Below are 5,879 nucleotides of genomic sequence, written 5' to 3' on the forward strand. Positions count from 1 at the left end.
GCTGCATGCCGTCGCGACAATCATGTTAAAGGCGTAATGCCCTTGTCAAGCAGCCTCGTGCTGTTTCGTGCTGCTCGAGCTTCCCCCTGATTGTATTCTTTATGTGGAAGTTGCAATAAAGCATCGTTTATCGTTATCGTTAAGTAAATCTAACGTGTTTACTACAGAACAGCTTGTTTGAAGTTAAGTCCTGATAATGATCCACCTAATCTAACGACACCGTCACCTTGGAATCACGTCCCTCATCCCAGTATAAATAACGGATCGGGGGGCCCAGGGTTTTGCTTCCAAAGTACATATACCAAAATTGGAACGATAGAAAGAAGATTAGCATGGCCCCTGCTCAAGGACGCGACGCAAAATTGTGAAGCGTTCTACGTTTTCTTCTGAACGGTCCGCCGAAGCCAATTGCCAGATGTCTTTCCCGAGCCCCCGAGAGAAAAATATGGCGTTCTTCTTGTAGTTTTATATATTTAATTTTATCTATTTTCTTTGTTTTGAGTATATATAGGTATCCGGAGGTTTTTGAGTAATAATTAATAAGGTTAAACTTGTTACTGTGCAACTAGAATTTGTCTGTTCTCCTTGTTTCCGGTTTACTTCGCAGTTTTTTTTTTCTTTTTGAATCCAATGCAACTAATACATTCAGGTGTTGGTCGGGTTATTCTTTCTCTCTCTCTTCCTGTTTGGCATATTGGTGAAACCTGCAAACATGCCAAAACGAAGTAACGGAATACCACTACACGCTACTCCACAAAAAAAGTAGCGCAATGCTGGCGTCGCTACAAGCTTCAAAAGTAAGGCAATACCGCTAACAAAAGTTTCAAATCAATATACGGCTCTGGCGTACCTCAACTCGATTTCTTCAAAGATTTCTACTGTAAGATTTCTTCAAAAGGGTTCAGACGAGAGGCCAACCTGGACATCCACGCGAAGACATTTTTTTTTAAACTTTGGCTCGTTTTTCGTGAAAGACCCTGTAAAGATAAGGTTAAGAGCGACTTCAACACGGAAACGCGAGGCCCTAGAAATTATCGGCTCTCTCCGTGTTGAATTCATAAAAAAACAGAAGCGACCTTTTCCGCCCGACCTAGCCCACCATCTCGAGTCAGGCGCGGCTGCGTCGCCTAGCAACGGGACGTCAATCTCCCATCTCCGGCGGAGAAGAACGCCCAGCCGATCTAGCTCGCAAAGGAGAGCGGTTCAACCCGGTTTTGGATGGAGGTGACTCAACATGGACGGCGAATTCGTGGAAGGACGTGATACCATCAGCCACGTGATACCATCGGCCCAATCACGCACGCCGAACGGCGGCTCCAGCGCGAGAAAGAAATGCGAAACTCTCTACCCCTAGTTAGTGGCTCTAGTTTGGTAGACACACTGAAACCGGAACAGATCGGTAGGGGAGAGCGGGTTCCACGAATAGGCATTTGTTTGACCTATTGAGAGAAAGCTAGGACCGATGGTCGCGTCCCTTTCAGAGACCATCGTAATCCCCGCAAAAACCGTGGCTTTCGGGCGCGACCTTGTTCGCCACTCCCTTTGCACGTAGTTCAAGTCTACGAAGTTCGTGCCGCTTTCGAACACTATGACGTCATTTGTCTACAAACAGAGAGAGAGAGATATATATATATATATATATTGCCCTGTTTCCTATCATCCTTGTCAACGCATAGAGCAGGTATGATTGAGACCCGATATAGCGATGCGGTAACTTTTACAAAGGCCCATCCGCCTGGCGAAGTGCTTGCACTTCTACCCTTCGCCTTTCATCCCCTCGGCACGGTACGGATAACACCTTGGGACTGGGGGCTAGGCTCCGTGGTGGCGCCACTCACCAAACATCAGCGTACGCCTTTCTTAGACTTGGCTAAGTGAACTAAGTGCTTGTCTGACATTTTTAGTGCTGCTCAACACATTTGCCAAGCAGTCTCACGCAACCAGCGAGCAACTTGTGCTTTCCTCTTTAGTGCCTATAGGATTAGACACTTCGAACTCATCAAAATACAATTGTATCACAATTTCGGGGCTTTGTGCGTCCTTTCCAAATACCCTGTGTTGTTTGAAAAGCTCCTCATCGCAGAAGTGGCTCCGAGATGCCGTGACTTTCATAGCATACATCGCGAACTCTGGAAATCAACTGGATCAGTTCAAGAATGGGAACATATGCATAGCTATCTGCTTCGCATGCGCCTGGTATCTGCGGCAGCCTGACAGTGGATGGTTCTACAAACCCCAAGCTTCATTTCCAGTGGTTCTCTCTTTCACGCCTGCTATAAATGATCCTCATTGAGTTTTCACTGACTTCCGAAATTTCATTTTTGTATCTAAATAACTATTCAACCAAATCTTCCGATATCTCACTGATTGTGGAGTCTGGAATTTGCCGGGCTTCTTTCCACTTGAGCAGGAGAAAGGATAATTGATCAACAGCGCTCCACATGCTTGGTTCTTCGTCAGAGTGTCTTTCATTCGGAATCTCTTCCTCGACGTCGCCTGAATAATCGCTGTCAGCGTAGTCCTGCAAAAACGGTCGACCACAAAATCTTGTTGTTCAGTGCCAGTGAAGAAATGCTTGTGGTGTCTCCTTGCATGTTTACTGAAGGAAGCATAACGCTTGAAACTTTGTGCGCAGCCCTCGAGACTACATATCCAGCCTTCCTCACTGATGTATACGAAAGCGAAATGGCGAAAAAGGGACTTGACAGAAGCCCAAGCTCTTACATAGCATTTTGTGCAGGTGTATGTATTGACCTCTGAAATTTACAACATAGGTTGTAAAGTTACAACATAATTTGTTGAGTTTCATAATTAACTAATAAACAATTAGTGAAAGTTCCACATGTTAACTTGAACTTCAATAGACACAGGGACTGGCATACTTTGGTACCGGCACTGTCACAGACACAGTCAGGAACGTCAGAACAGGGAGGGGGGGGGGGGGCGCAAAGCTCCGGTTTTGCCCCCTCCCCCCTTCCACCCACCAACTCCACACACTGACGCCTATCACTCGAATTGCGAACTCTGCGACTTTCAAAAATCGTCGACGGCACGGCGAAGAAGGTTGATAACTGACATAAGACGCAAGTCCTGGCTTGATGACGATAAGTTTATCTATTAGTACGCTGTGGCGACTTTTTCGGGAGTTTTGATTCAGTATTTGGCACGTTGAGATGTTTCGGACCGCACATGTCTCTGGACGGGTATGCTGTAGCCAGAGAACAGTGACGAAATAGAAATATATGAAGACTAGTATGAGAAATGGTGAAGTAGAGACTCCTTCAGCAGGACAGTACTGCAAGTTAAAGCATGTAGGAAGACCAGCTTACCTGGAGGCAGGTAAATGATGCATTCACACTGGTGTAAGCTTGTAACGGGCAACGTTAATTTCAGTCTGGGCACGACGAAGCAGGTAACAGGACGACGGGTCCAGTGTGTTTTTTCCCACCTGTCATCTGCTTCGTCGTCCTCTCTCTAACATCTCCTCTGCATCATGCATGCAGGTTCATGGTAACGAGTATGGCGGGCTAGAATGCTGTGCTTCTGTGCGCCTCGCTTTCCTTTCAGTCTCTCCACAGTCTAATCTGTAGCTTAGTGAAAATATTGTAAAGATCAATCAAAAGAACCAAGAATATTGTAAAGATCAAGAAAAACCAAGTGTGTGAACAGGAGGACTCCTGCTCTTCTTGTTGCATTATACATGCCGCCTCATTTTGCACAGGTGTTTCACCAGGATCTGCAAGATTTCATTGATCTTGAGCCGGACGAAGTGATACCAAAAGCTGCAAAAATCAAGATTGCTCACAAATCACGGATCACTACCGCCACCACGGTAAATTTCAGAATTCGTTTCATAATGTGGCTCTTTTAGTTTATATTGTTTTGAGATTTCATCATTGTAGCATATTACTTGAAGGCCACGTCAGAAGAGCAGCACGCAAGATTTTGAAGACGCAGCACCTCTGATGGTCACGGGTCGACAGTAAAGCACTATTTCTGAAGGTTATGCACCAATTACTGCATGGTTATCAAAGTGTGCAACTTTTGTCTAAGTATCAGAACAAAGCTTACTTCCGGCAGTTTTATTGTTTTGAGTACCAAGTGTTGACATTTTTCAGGCTTGTAGCTTCCCTCGAGACAGCGCACACGCCACTGCAGGACCCGGGTGATTATAAAAAATTCGTCATTCCCGGCTTGGGTAACCAAGAAAGTGTCTTGTCAAAGGGTACTCCCATAAATGGGAAAGCAAGACGCCACATCGTTTCAGAGCTGCTTCAAGCGTGTGCCAAAATTGCATGGTAAGCCACGGCAGCTTAGTCTGCCATCGCTGCTAAGTGTGCTACTCGTATGCTATCAGCATTAGGATTTCTTTTGCTTGTATCTATAGCTTTTTACATTAAAAAAAACGCCTTTTTCTGTTCAGGTTTCCGTCTCCATGCGCACGACAGGGCGCTTGATCTACTTTTGTTGAAGTACCCCCACTTGATGGATACTATTGGAACCTCGAGGGGTACGTTTGTTGTTCCTTACTGAGGAGACATTTAATAGGACTCTGTCAGATGGATACTTCTGACTGCTGTAGAAGTTACTAACTTTACTTATGCTTCCTGTATCTCGCGAAACTTTGTTTATCTTAGCAATTGTGGAAAGAGAACCTGAGGCGAAAATTCAAAAATGAAAGAGCGAAGCTCGATCCAAGTGAGGAGGGAGTGAGGAACATTCGCGAAAAGCATAAGTAGAAGACCAATCCCTGCAGAAAAGGAGAAGATGGGCCAGCATCAAAGATTGTGCGCTAAGTATCCCGCATATGTGTGTGTACAAACCCTCTCATTCCCATCGTGTTATATACAGGGTGTCCAAACTAACGCGCACAAACGGTTTAAAAAAAGACGATGTGCTCCATGTAAATGAAAACCGCTGGGTGTAAACGCAAGTTCTGTTCCCGAACCACCTCTGATATTCTCATTGCGCATAACAAACTTGCAAACTTTGAAATTTTTCACTGTAGAGCTAAGGTGTAGATTGGAAAGTTGTAGAGTGTGTTGAGAAACCGCCATCGCGACCGTTTCCGTCTATGTACGCCCCCGGTTGGCGTTTTTTCCTGCTGACAAAGAAAGCGCGCGATATACAAGAACGTACATCGCCAAGGCACCCAGGGAGCCTTCACATGAGCCTGTTAACTTAGTGAGTTCACTCGATCTGTGCAAATGACATCTACAGATAAATTGGGACAGGCGACTGGTAATATTACTCTGCCCTGCAGTGTTGGTTCACGTAAAGCGTCCTGTCTTCGCTAAAGTAACCCCCCATTTTTGTTGTGTTGCTTCGGAGTGTTCTGCGATGCATAAAATCAGTAGCTGCGAAGAACGAGGTACGCTGGTTAAATGGGGGCGCGTGCCTCTGAATGGCGTCCCCTTCGCAATGCCCTCTGCTCTTTCACTGGGGCACAGCAGAAAACTTGGAGGTGGGCCCGGCAGACCCGGCGGGCCCGCCGTGGGCCCGTGGGTGGGACGGGGCGGCGGGATGCGTTCCCCGGGCGCTTTTGTAAATTTGATTGTGCGGCGCTTACGTGACTCACTGAAATAACAATAAAAAATGCATGGTTCCTCTTGATAAACTTCCTCTTGGAGGGCTAATTTAGATTCAATGTTATGCTAAAAGTCACTTTAGTGCTCCATTAAACCTGTTGGGGCAGTATTAGTCGGGGCACCTTGTATAAATAACCACATGCAATGAAGTATGGTGCAGCTATTTGTGCCGTCAGTTATCATTCACTTCTACTGAAATTGCGGAATTGTAATTTTTCCCCCCACCATCTCCTCCTGAAGTTGTCTGGGCTGTGGTTAAGAGCCTCCTCTCGTTGCACGGAGAGCAAGGGC

General features: G+C 45.9%; 1 non-coding gene across 1 annotated transcript; it reads left to right on the plus strand.

Moving 5' to 3' along the window:
• Nucleotides 1-278: 278 nt before the first annotated feature.
• Nucleotides 279-384, plus strand: LOC135373658 (U6 spliceosomal RNA). The gene has a single exon (XR_010416536.1). It is a non-coding gene; the product is annotated as a U6 spliceosomal RNA (small nuclear RNA).
• Nucleotides 385-5,879: the final 5,495 nt, after the last annotated feature.

This window comes from Ornithodoros turicata, unplaced genomic scaffold, assembly GCF_037126465.1.
Source record: "Ornithodoros turicata isolate Travis unplaced genomic scaffold, ASM3712646v1 Chromosome28, whole genome shotgun sequence".
In the NCBI taxonomy this organism is placed as follows: Eukaryota; Metazoa; Arthropoda; class Arachnida; order Ixodida; family Argasidae; genus Ornithodoros; species Ornithodoros turicata.